At 44.7% G+C, this 13,735-nt stretch overlaps 1 protein-coding gene across 3 annotated transcripts in view; it reads right to left on the bottom strand.

The window, feature by feature from the left end:
• TENM4 (teneurin transmembrane protein 4) overlaps positions 1-13,735 on the bottom strand; it is a 1,775,651-nt gene that overhangs the window by 139,464 nt on the left and 1,622,452 nt on the right. The gene's annotated exons all lie outside the window — the stretch shown is intronic.

Raw genomic sequence — 13,735 nt, forward strand, 5'->3', positions numbered from 1 at the left:
TTATTATTAACAAAGCAGCCACACTTCACTACCTCGCCTTACAGGGAATGAAAGAAATTCCTGCAGCTCATAACACTAATCCTTTCTGACAATAAGAATCTAATAAGTAGATTAGAAAAAAGAGACGGACATGGATTGCAGAGGTCTGCTGCGATTGATCCTCCTCTTTGCTTTCAAATTCTATCACACTCCTCAAGCTTTTGTGCTGACCACCTCCAAAGGGAAAGGCTCTTCCAACAAATGGAACAAAAGTCAAATTTAATTAAAAACTGGTTAAGTGTGAAAACAATACACTGATAAATCATCAATGACAAAGTTAAGTGCTGGCAAAGTTTATTTGCAGCTTGTTATCCCATGATGCTGGAGCTGAGATTCATTAAATCACCTCTTTTAGTTTTGGTTAACGTTAATAAAGAACATTTTTATTAGGTTTTCTCTGTGGGTGAAGCCAGGACTCTGTTTTACCGCTCCCTCATTGAAAATCCTCTTCCGGGCACTGAGGGGCCTATATTCTTATCTGATGAGATTTATAGTCTGCTGCTTGCGGGGCTGCTATGAGTCCTCAACTCTCCCTGATATCACTGGAAGCTGAGGATGCTCAATGCCTTGGCACTCGTCTCCTGGCAGGATCAGACCCTGCAGGCCTTATCTGTAGATGTGCTAGGTGCCCACAGATCTCTGGTGAGACTGTGAGGTGCTTGGCATCGCTGAAAATCTGGCCCTAAAATCCTAAAACCTGGCCCTTTCACTTACATCTTATTGTATTATTGGTCTGGGGAAAAAGGGCTGGAGGGGACCAGGTATCCATGATACAGATGGTAAGTGCCTATTTCTGCTGTTATCACTGGAGACTGGCTCACAGGAAAACAATCAAACAAATCCCAAAGTGGCGTTACGCAGCCAATGAAATGAAATGCCTCCATTGCTCCTTCACTAGACTCTAGACTGGTCAGCTGATTTCTTCCCTTCGATCTGTGTAGCACAAACCTAACGACACTCTCCCCCTTTCAAGCCACATGTGAGTTCAAACACCTTGACTTCTTCTGACTAATGACTCCCTCTACTCCCTGGCAGTTCCACACAGCACATATGAATGACGCCAAATCTGCCCAGCAGTTCAGTATTTAATCCCCCTTAGCTTCTGTCCGTTTCTAGGGACACGACTCTCTCTGCTATAACCCTCATGGGGGGGGAGAGGAAGGAGGGCATAGGGAGAGGGGACAGGAACATTTTTCCCTTCAGTGCGCTTGTGCAGAGCTGGGCAGAATTCTAGCCAAGTACTCAACAGGCAGGACAGTGGCTAATGCACCAGGTAGCAGGCCACAGCTGAGCAGGGAAGGATCAGCTTGCTCGGGGTGTTAAGAGGCCCCCACAGCCCTAAGAATGTATGCTGCTAGCAGGCACGAGGAACCGTGCATGACACTCTCATGTTAAGGTGCAGTAAGGTGCTCTACGGAGCACATTTCCCTCCCACTCCTCATGCCATCCTGTTATGTCCCACCAGGGTGGCTAAGGAGCCCAGGATGGCTTCAGTCTCTCCCCTTTTGTGTGCCTCAGTATATTAGGGACAGGATTTAGTCCTAGAAGTTTGTGGGTGAGGAAGGGGTTGGTATTAGATGAAACATTTGCTTCAGGTCACTGACTGCACATAAAAAATTCAGGACTACTCAGTCTGCATTAACATCACACCTGACTGAAATTCACCCTTATATAAACTTGCCTTAGTCTTTTTCTAATTAATACGACCAGTGACAGGGATCTTCAGATATACAGAGACTTTGAGGTACTTCTGCTATGCTTGGTGGGGCTGCTATGTTCATTTTGATTTGGAGAGGGAGATTTGGCGTGTCCATAAAGTCAGTCAGCAGGGGTTTTACGACCTTACAATTAAATGGACCCTTTCCTTCAAGGCACTCAAAGCTCTTTACAGAGAGTAATTCCTGTGAGAAATAATAATACTTAGCCCTTGTAGAACACACCTCATTCGCAAAGTGCCTTACAAACTTTCTAGCTGCTTGCCACATACTACAATTTATGTGTTTGCAATTGTAAGAACATAAGTATATAAGAATGACCATACTGGGTCAGACCAATGGTCCATCAAGCCCACTATCGGGTCTTCTGAAAGTGGCCAGTGCCAGATGCTTCAGAGGAAATGAACAGAGCAGAGCAATTTATCAAGTGATCCACCTTGGATTTCCAATTTTGGTTGGATGTATTCCTGAAGGTTTCATCACATGACATAATTTTTAATTAAATATTAATCTTTAATTCCTGGAGACTCCAGGTCAATCCTAGAGGGTTGGCAACCCCTTCTCCTCCAGCCAATTCCCTTCATTTCAGTCACTCACAGCTCCTTGAACTCTTTCTGCTGAATCATGCAGCCTTCAATTTCTAATAATGTACGTGGACTACCATTTTCAGAAGCACTGAAGTGACTCATGACCTTAAGTGCCATTTTCAAAAGTGATTTAGGCCAGATTTCAAAAGTATTTAGGAGCCTAATGATGCAGGTAGGTGGCTAGTGGTGCTTAGGTGCTTTTGAAAACCCCACCAGGAGCCTATCTGTATCTTTAGGTGCCTAAATACCTTTAAAATCTGGCCCTCAAGAGTCAATGGAACACAGGCTCCAAAGTGCCAAAGGCCCAGATTTTTAAAGGTTTGTAGGTTCCTGAGTGACTTGTGTTTTTGAAAGTTTTACCCTTTGTTTCTGGAATTAACAAATTGATTCTCTCACCTCTCATGTGGGATTGTGAGTATTGTCACGCCACAGTGCACACTGGGAAAATGAGGCACAGACCAGTTAAGTGACGCCCCTCAGATCAGCAGGATAGCTGGGAACAGAACCCAGCAATCGTTATTTCTTGCCCGCTTTTCTAATCAGCAGACTACACAGTCACAGAACTAGGTCTACTGGGGTATCATGTGATTGCATTCGATGTTCCAATTAACTCATGTAGGAGTCAAGCTGAGCACCTGCACTGAAAAAAGTTGGCTCTCTTTGGCTGACCTGTGAGACGATAAAGTCTGGGAGAAAATAAAGTAAACAGAGTAAAAATTAAACAATTTATGGCAAAGACCCCGTAACCGGAGGAGAAGAAATGCCTTGAGACTGAAGAAGTTCAAGACTTCTTGCATTTAAGTGCAGGGCTCCGTGTGCTGCCCCCCCACCACGAGCACCAGCCAATGGAACCTAGGGGTGGGAGGGGCAGTGCCTGCGGGTGAGAGCAGCGTGCAGAGCTGCCTGGCCCCCCAAACTAGGAGCCGGATCTGCTCGCCGCTTCAGGGACGCAGCGTGAAGCCAAGTCAGGCAGGAAACCTACTTTAGCCCCACTGTGCCACTGACTGGGAGGCGTCCGAGGTAAGCCCATGCCCCAACCCCCTGCCCCGGCCCTGAGTCCCCTGCCCCCCCCGTACCCCAAACCTCTCATCCCTGGCCCCACCCCAGAGCCCACAACCCCAGCCAGAGCTCTCACCCGCCCATACCCCAGCCCCCTGTCCCAGCCCAGAGCCCCCTCCCACACCCTGAACCCCTCATCCCCAGCCCCACAAAAGAGCCCACACCTCCACCCCAGAGCCCCAACTCCCTGCCTCAACCCATAGCACTCTCCTGCTCTCCAAATTCCTTGGCCTCACCCCCCAGCCTGGAGCCCCCGCCTGCACCCCAAACCCTTCAACCCCAGCCCCACCCCAGAGCCTGCACCCCCATTCCAGAGCCAGTACCCCCTCCCAGATTCTTAATCCCTCTGCCCCATCCCCAGCCTGGAGTCCACTCCTGCACCCCAAACCCCTCATCCCCAGTCCCACCCCAGAGCCCACACCCCAAACCGGAGCCCTCACCCACTCCCGCATCCCAACTCCCTGCCCCAGCCTGGAGCCCCTTCCTGCACCCTGAACCCCTCATTTCTGGCCCCATTCTGGAGCCCAAACCCCCAGTTAGAGCCCTCTCCCACACTCCAACCCCCTGCCCTAGCCCAGTGAAAGTGAGTGAGGGTGGAGGAGAGTGAGCCACCGAGGGAGGGTGAATGTAGTGAGCAGGGGGTGGGACCTCAGGGAAGGGGCAGGGCTAGGGTATTTGGTTTTGTGCAGTTAGAAAGTTGGCAACCCTATCTGTACCTAGGTTCCTGATCTGTAAAAGGGGGACAACAGCATCTCCCTATCTCATAGAGGTGTTGTGAGGATAAAATCCATTAACAGGTTCAGAGACTCATAGATTTTAAGGCCAGAAGGGACCATCATGATCCTCTAGTCTAGCTTCCTTCACATTGCACCGATAGAACCTCACCCACCCACTGCTGTTATAGGCCCATAACCGCTGGCTGAGTTACCAAAGCCCTCAAACCTTGATCTAAAGACTTCAAGTTACAGAGAATCCACCTTTACTCTAGTTCAAACCAGCAAGTGACCCGTGCCCCATGCTGTTGAGGAAGGTGAGGTGCTCAAATGCTATGGTAATAGAAGACCAGTTAAGTACCCAGAGAGAGAGAGAGAGAATGAGATATTCAGCATTTTATAGGATTGAGTCTTTTGTTACTGCAATGAGCTATATAAACATCCACACAATAATACTTTGCACATATATTGAGCCTGCTATCCAAGCATCTCAAAACACTTTAACAAATGTTAATGGGTTACATTCTGATGACATTCCTTTGTGGGGTAAGTAGGCATCACCTTTATTTTAACAGACAAGGAAAATTGAGACAAAGAGTCGCTAAATGACTTGCCCATGGACATACAAGAAATCTGTGGCAGAGATGGAAACAGAACCCAGATCTCCTGACATCCTGTCCTGTACTCTATTTACAAGACTGGGAGAAAGTAACCCTTAGCAGGTCATATTTCTACAGAAAGGCTAAGAAGAAATGAAAGTGGGGACAAAAGGAGTCTACTATGAATCCATCTTGAGAAACTGATGAGAGTTATTTAAAGGTGTGAAAGTAGGGTTATGGAGTGGCACTATAAAAAGGGTGAATTCAGGCAAGTACTATGAAAAAGCTCCCAAAAACGAATCTCTGTGGACTAAGTCTTCTGTGAAAACAGGTGGAAGCCCCACTGCTTGGGACATTGAAATCTCAACTGGAACATCCACTAGCACTGTAGAGAACAATTTTGCAGTGGCAGGGGCATGCACTAGATGATCTGAAACTGTGATTCTGAACCTTTTATACACCAGAACCCCCTTCTCCACATCAGAAACCCTCCAATCTAGCTGGGATCTAGTCAGAGCTTCCTCCCTTTTAGCAACATGGCAAGGACAGGGTGGCTGTGACCTTCAGGTAGAGAACCCATGATCTAATAGACCTTCTCCATCTCTAGTGTAAAAAAGCCAAATCCTCAAATGGTGTTGACCGCAATGGAATTTTTCTAGGTGAGAATTTGTCCCTAGGTATCTAAGATTCTAGTCCCAAAGAGCCCTAATAAAGAATCTCAGCTGACATTCTGTATCAATACCTGTGGAAAAAAAAGGTACTTCAGACAGTTGCATTAATGTGCAATTTAATGATTCTTGACAAGGAGAGCCAGGCATTTGCCAATCTAAATCTTCATTTAACAGCCAATTTAAAAATAGCTGTGAACTGTACAATTTAAATAGCCTTACTGCACACAGCTTGCCACACACATCAACTAGCCCTTTATAACCCGGTCTTCTTGTGCTCACAGGTGTCTAATGGATGATTAAATAGCCAGAGTAGCTTTATTTTTATGTGGGACTCAGAGACATGATCAAAGGGGATTTGAGATTAAGTTTTCTTTTAAATACAGGTCTTTGCAGGCAACTTGAAACAGGCAAGGTTGATTTATTGAAGAGGGCAGGTGAATTTATTGAGAGGGCAGGTGAATTTATCATTTGGACCAACGATAGAATTTGCCATCTCCATTTTTAATTGGAGTCGCACATTTTTTTCAAGTTTCCCAATTCTGTTGTTAAAATTAGAGTGTGTTTAGCTAACATGTGAGCCATGTGAGTGAATCAGTAGAAGAAAAGCTTTTAATTCTCCTGGTTTCAGAGTAGCAGCCGTGTAGTCTGTATTCGCAAAAAGAAAAGGAGTACTTGTGGCACCTTAGAGACTAACAAAATTTATTAGAGCATAAGCTTTCGTGAGCTACAGCTCACTTCATCGGATGCATTTGGTGGAAAAAACAGAGGAGAGATTTATATACACACACACAGAGAACTTGTTCTCTGTGTGTGTGTATATAAATCTCTCCTCTGGTTGTTTCCACCAAATGCATCCGATGAAGTGAGCTGTAGCTCACGAAAGCTTATGCTCTAATAAATTTGTTAGTCTCTAAGGTGCCACAAGTACTCCTTTTCTTTTAATTCTCCTGTTACTGTATCCAAAGGCTCTGGCCAACTGCAATTATGCTGCTCCTGCCTATTTAAGCTTAGCTAGAACACTCTGCTTGGGTATAAACCCTGCCTGTTAACAACTATTTTCACATCAGCTATCCCCAAAAGGTGGCTAAATATTTCCTTTCATCTTTAATCTCTTTTTACTGTTTGTACAAATAGCTTAGCATATTCCGCAGCCTATTCCTAGGTGGCATTGTATATTCCTACATCCTTTCCATACTGTTTTTCTTTCTTTGCTGTCAGATGCCTGCAGTCCCTTGCACAAATTCAAATGAGCTTGTGGCCAAACCGCTGGCCAAATTCTGAGCTTGAATGGGGCTCCTATTGGCTCCAAACAGTCCATGCATGTCGGAGAGGAAAATCTGACCCACCTCCACCTGTACTCCAGAAAGTGTCCTGATGTCCTTCCCTATGGAACAGAATACAGAACAAAACAAGGTGGTGGCTGGCTCCCAAGGCCTGGCTCAGTGCTGTCCAAAGAACTGTGGAATACCCTCCAAACCTCTACAGCAGCAGGGGGAATCAAGAAATGGAAAATCTAGAGCTTAAGCCAGTTCTCCAACTGACCAGTGTGGGGCATGTAGGTCACTAACACTACGCCTTGCTCCGCACCCTCACTATTGAACCAGCTACACTAATTAGCATGAACCAGCTGATCAGCAGAAGTCAAGTTTATTTCATAGAATCACAGAATCCTAGGACTGGAAGAGTCATCTAGTCCAGTCCCCGGCACTCATGGCAGGACTAAGTATTATCTAGACCATCCCTGACAGGTGTTTGTCCAACCTGCTCTTAAAATCTCCAATGATGGAGATTCCACAACTCTCTAGACAATTTATTCCAGTGCTTAACTACCCTGACTCAGTTGGAAGTTTGTTCTAATGTCCAACCTAAACCTCCCTTGCTGCAATTTAAGCCCATTGCTTCTTATCCTATCTTCATAGTTTAATGAAAACAATTTTTTCTCCCTCCTCCTTTTAACAACCTTTATGTACTTGAAAACTGTTATCATGTCCCCTCTCAATCTTCTCTTCTCCAGACTAAAGAGAACCAATTTTTTCAAATCTTCCCTCAGAGGTCATGTTCCTAGACCTTTAATCATTTTGTTGCTCTTCTCTGGACTTGCTCCAATTTGTCCACATCTTTCCCTGTAATGTGGTGCCCAGAATTGGACACAATTCTCCAACTAAGGCCTAATCAGCGCAGAGTACAGAGAAGAATTACTTCTTGTGTCTTGCTTACAACAGTCCTGCACATCTCAGAATGATGTTTGCTTTATTTGCTACAATGTTACACTGTTGACTCATATTTAGCTTGTGATTCACTATAACCCCAGATATCCCGTTCCGCAGTACTCCTTCCTAGGCAGTCATTTCCCATTTTGTATGTGTGCAACTGACTGTGCCTTCCTAAGTGGAATACTTTGCATTGTCCTTATTGAATTTCAACCTAGTTTTCTTCAGACCTTTCTCCATTTTGTCCAGATCATTTTGAATTTTAATTCTATCCTCCAAAGCACTTGCAATCCCTCCCATCTTGTTAGCGGTCTGCAAACTTTATCAGTGTATTCTCTATGCCATTATCTAATCATTGATGAAGATATTGAACAGAATTGGACATAGAACTGATCCCTGCGGGACTCCACTTGACATGTCCTTCCGGCTTGGCTGTGACCACTGAAAAACTACTCTCTGGGAACAGTTTTTCCAACCATTTATACACCCACCTTCTAGGTTGCATTTCCCTAGTTTGTTTATGAGAAGGTCAAGCAACTTTAGGGGACTGAGTTCATTTAATTTTACATTGTGGGGGCATTTGGTGATTTCTGTGACCACTCAGAATCTTTTGAATGGGTTTTGGGGTAGACTGTATCCAAGGAGCTATCGAGTGCATTAGTGGGGTTGAGAAGGGGCCGTGCAGTCCTGTGGTTCAGCCATGATAATTCCTGGGGACTTCCAGGCAGTGCACAAGTGTGTCAGCTACACCACCCTGGAGGATGATCCAACCCCTCTTTGACCAGCTCTGGTTTTCACTGAGGTGAGATGGGGTGACAGGGAGCTTTGACTCTGTCCTCACCTCATTCCAATGGGATTCTGGCTATTTCTTGTGCAGGATGCAAGGACGAAAGCGCATAATTCTTGTATCCCCCTCCATTTATGCACATCCTCACAGAGGCTGACCACAATGTTTCCCTTAGAAAGTAAATAGCTTGGTTCCCTGACTATGATGCACCAGAAGAAAGAAAACCCCACCATGTACCCAGCTACCTGCGGAATGCTTCCTTCATGGACTCCCAGATCTTAATATCAGAATGACCCCTTTTAATTGATACTACATACACAATAGCCTCCACCGCAGCATACGGTATAATCCTGTGTTTCAAAACAGAATCAGATGGGAGGTAAGAATAATGATGCCAATTTTTGCTTAATTTGTCATAAATCGGTTTCTACATGTTAAAAAAATTAAGTGCCTAATATGACATGGAAGAATTTTAGACATTTCCAGCTTAGTGAGGAGCAGTACAGATGAAGAAAAAATGTTAGTATTCATGTGAAGCAGAATCAAAGATTTAGCCACTTCTGACCTATCTGCTAAATCCTTTAATAAGTATGGATTTAGTGCTAAAATATAAGATCAGGTGAAATTGCCCAGAGCTTCTTGAAAACTGGGGCAGTTCCACTGACCTTCAACATATTAATAGAAAATTTAATAATTAAAACCTGTCTTAACTGGGATTTTTTTGGTTTCAAGTTGGCTCATCTCAGGCAATTTCCAGAGCTGTATAGATTTTTTTCAGAAATGAAGCATGGAGTGGAGATAGTGCACAGTACTAAATGCTACACTTGGTGAAGGGAGCAGCGCTGTATAAACAGCCCGTGATCATTTTACAGAGCCAGGAATGGAAAAAGGTAGGAGTGGGATGTACCAGGGTGGGGGTAGGGGAACAGAGGGAATCAGGCTTCATAATTAACATTATTTGGACATCAATGCATTATCCAAGGTGTTCCTTTGCATCAAGAAACTCTCATGATTTGATTGTGACCTATAGTGAAAGCAGGATTTTGGAAGGCATAAAGCTAATTAGCCTTTTGAACGGTGCTACCTTTTAATTCATTTAAAAAGGAATTTAAAAACCCTTTGAACCGTTTTGCAAAGCAGAATCCAATAAAAGAACTTTAGAAGCCCTTTCCTTGCCATTGAATTACCAAATTTGTAATGTAAAGCCTTTAAAAAGCCCTCCGCCCCACTAATTACTAGATAATGGTTACGTGATTTATGTTAATATCATTAATTGAAGGTCACGTGACTTTTTGATTAGTGCTGATGTACTACAATACATTCAGCGTTACTGGCTATGGTCCTAAAAGAGGCCCCCCCTGCATTCCCTTGCTTACCACAGCATTAGTCTTAATTAGCCTGCACTCAGCTTGAACTGACAGGAGATAATGTGCAGTGTGATATAAAGCAAGGACCATTGATAAGCACAATCTGCACTATTCCAGTTCGTCTGAAGCATTATCTCTTACAACAATACACTGACACACTACTTGCACTTTCATAGCACTTTCCATCTGAGGATCTCTGAGCCCTTTTTGCATTTCAATGAACTAAACCTCACAGCACACCTGTGAGATAGACTTATTTCCGTCCATTTTACAGATGGGGAAACTGAGGCACATTAAGGTTAAGTGACTTGCTCAGGGTCACGCAAGAAAACTATGGTCCATAGGCACTGACTTCTGCTCGCGCCAGTGGGTGTTTGACCCCCCACTCTGCCCCCGGCCCTGCCTGACTCCACCCCAGCCCTGCCCCGTTTTGCCCCTGTCTTGTCCCCATTCCAACCCCTTCCCCAAAGTCCCTGCCCCCTCCCGCCCCGTTCCGATTCCCTCCCCAAATCCATGCCCTGGTCCTGCCTCCTCCCTTGAGCGTATCACATTCCCACTCCTCCCCTCTCCCTCCTGGAGCTTGCTACACAGCCAAACAGCTGTTTGGAGGCGGCAAGCACTGGAAGGTAGGTGGAGGAGCAGGGACGCAGTGCACTCAGGGAAGGACGGAGGAGGAGGTGAGGTGGGGCGGTGGGGGTAGAGAGGGGAGGTTGGCTGCTGGTGGGTGCAGAGCACCCACTAATTTTTCGCCATGGGGCTGGAGCACCCACTGAGTTGGCGCCTATGGGGTAGAGCCATTAATAGGACCCATAGCTCCTGGCTCCCACTCCTGACTTTAACACCAAGACCATCTTACTCTCCTTCACAGGAGGAAGGCTGGCCTTGTGATTAAGGTGCTGGAATGTGACTCAGGAGATCTGGGTTCAACTCTAGGTTCTTCCATAGACTTTCTATGTGACCTTGAACAAGTCACTTCATCTCTCTGTGCCTCATTTCTCCAACAGCCCAATGGGTTGGGGGTGAGGTGAGGACAGTAATTCCTTCAACTGTTTATTGAGATTAGAAACTCTTTGGTGCAGGGACAGCCTCTTATTGTGTGGACAGGCAGCAAATAGCACAATGGAACCCTGCTTGAGCGTCTAGGTGCTACAGTAATACAAACAATGATCATCATTCCCATGAGGAGAAAAGATAGTAAACTTAATGGATGAATGCTGTAAGCCAGTCTAGTAAATTCTATGTAACTATATAACATGCAGTACTACCAACTGAGACATTAGGAGGGTCATAAAAACAAATCACATTTCCAAGAGCAATTTCAACATGCTGTATATATGCTCCCAAACGTCTGCAACATTTGTAAGATTCTCTATACCCTAATTTCATCCTGAGGGGCTGACCACCACACGGTCTACAGATTCTCCCGAATGGCTGTGATTTACTTCCTCCGCATTGTCAATCTTTTCTAAATTTATTATTCTGAACATTATTTTAAATGGTCACTTACTGTCGGATAGCAGGGCATGAAATGCCATGTCTCTGAGGATTTTATTCCTGGGGCTAACTTTCGTTAAATAAAAATAAATATCCCAACCTGCAGGATTATGTTTGAGCCTTTGATGTTTAATTGGATCTTAGCCTTTTCTGGGATGTGAGTTAAAGCTTCCCAGAGCAGGAACAATTCCTACTGCATAAATGAGGCTCCTAACAGGGATTCTTTTCCGGGCTAAATTTAATTTCCTCTCCCTGTCCACAAGCACAAGACAACTTTGATAACAGTAAAGCATTTTGCTCACCCTTTCTGTCATTAGTAAGAATTACATTTTGCTCCCTTCTAAATTTCAATGCAATTTGGTTTTGTTTCATAAATAAAATTGAACAAACTATGCTCCAATGCAACTGCTAGAAGCAACTGTAATTTCATTGCTCACATCTCAGTATTGTTGTGTGATCAGGCATAACTTAGTTTGCGAGCATATTTTTTGCAGGTAAGCTTCTTCTCTGCAATTTGGAACTTTTAACATTATTTTTATCATTTTTTTGCTTTGTTAAATAAACTGCATAAACATACTGCAAATTTAGTTTTGGTGAAAGGTGCCAGATCAATATACCTACAGACTAGCTTCTTGTGTCATTTACCCACACAGCTGGTATACACCAACAGCAGCACTGAAAGCTTCCCTCCTCCTTCCCCCATACTGCTAATATTCCTCAACCCTGACCTAGAAAAATCACCTTTATGGGAAAAGGGAGTACTACATTCTCCAAGGCCCATTCAGATGTTGACCTCTCTGCTAATGCTGCTAAAAGGATACCAATTAGTGCCAACTTTGATGGTGGTTTTTACAGTGTGGACATCAATCTACTGATAACCGGTCAGTGCACACTATAATCACTTCAAACAGATCACGAAACAGTAGTTAGATAGTAGTGATTTTCAGTCACTGATCCTCCGGTGTCCATTGAACCATACCCCATTATCAATCCTGAGTCTTCCAGTTCTTCCTTTTTGCTTCCTTTAAAGCTGCATGACATCTTATCAAGCCCGTCTGCAATCTCCATAGTAACATATTGTCTCTTAAGCAGAACGCTTGCTTCCCTGGCTTTACCGGCAGTGTGGTGTATTCTCCTTGCTGACTGTCTGATCCTGCACCTGTGCCTGACATTAACAATAAAGTTTCCTGTCATCAGTGATGAAGGATCAGACACCAAATTTCTATGCAATGTCCATAGGCATCCATGGGAGTTCCCCCAGTACAGGAAGAAAAGTATTCTCCCTGCTGAAAAACTAATCAGATTTAAAGTATATTTTTATACAGTCATTTGTTTTCTGATTAATAAAAATGTGCTTATTCAACAAGCTCTAAGATCACATACAAAATGAAATAATAGTGTATCTATATAGTATTAACCTACATGGAGTTTTAACCAAAGAATTTCATCCAGAGATTTTAAAGGCCAGAAGGGACTGTTCTGGTCATCTAGTCTGACCTCCTGCACAACACAGTCCTAGAGAATCCCACCTAGTGATTCGTGCATTCAGGCCAACCATTTGCAACCCAGCTCCACCCGCCCTGGGTGCCTGAAGTCTCAACAGAAGGACTGATTGGGAATTCTCTAATGGAAGGTTTGTCTGTCACAAAGTGCCATTCATGGAACTTAAAATGTTTTGTTTCAGAGTAGCAGCCGTGTTAGTCTGTATTCGCAAAAAGAAAAGGAGTACTTGTGGCACCTTAGAGACTAACAAATTTATTAGAGCATAAGCTTTCGTGAGCTACAGCTCACTTAAATGCATCCGATGAAGTGAGCTGTAGCTCACGAAAGCTTATGCTCTAATAAATTTGTTAGTCTCTAAGGTGCCACAAGTACTCCTTTTCTTAAAATGTTTTGGTGAGACAGTTTGATTTTGATGAAGTTACAGTGGTACACTGGATAGGCAGCGAAGGAGGCAGGAAGGTAAGCTGGTGGGAAACCGGACTGATGGGAAGCCGAGAGCCTAGAAGCCCTGGCTCTCAAGCTATCAGGTTCCTCTGCAGCTTGCCTGGCAGCAGAGCAAAGCAAAGTGCCAATGCTTCCAGGCCCCTGGCTCATCTTCAGTCTGCCAGGCAGTCTGAAGGAGAGCCAGAAGCCTGGAAGCCCTGGGAGCTGTGGCTTTCAGCTCCTCCACAGCTTGTCAAGAGGTATGATGGGGAACCTGGGAGAGCAAGCTTCCAAGATCCCAGGCTCATGGCTCCTTGGCAACTCGGACTTCCAGGGTCAATAGCAGCCCACCAGGTGGCGTTCCCCAAGGCTTCCAGGGTCTGTGGCTCTGGGGTAGCCACCAGGCAGACTGCCCGGAAGCTTCATTCCCTTTCACTGAGAATTTTAAAGTGTTTGGTTTGGGCTCCAAATCAGAACAAATCCAAATGTCAAAATATTGAAATCCTCTGAAATGCAGAATTACCTTTCTCCACCCTGCTCTAATCAGCAGCCTCGTGCTCCAGTGACC

This window comes from Dermochelys coriacea, chromosome 1 (genome assembly GCF_009764565.3).
Source record: "Dermochelys coriacea isolate rDerCor1 chromosome 1, rDerCor1.pri.v4, whole genome shotgun sequence".
Lineage (NCBI taxonomy): Eukaryota > Metazoa > Chordata > Testudines > Dermochelyidae > Dermochelys > Dermochelys coriacea.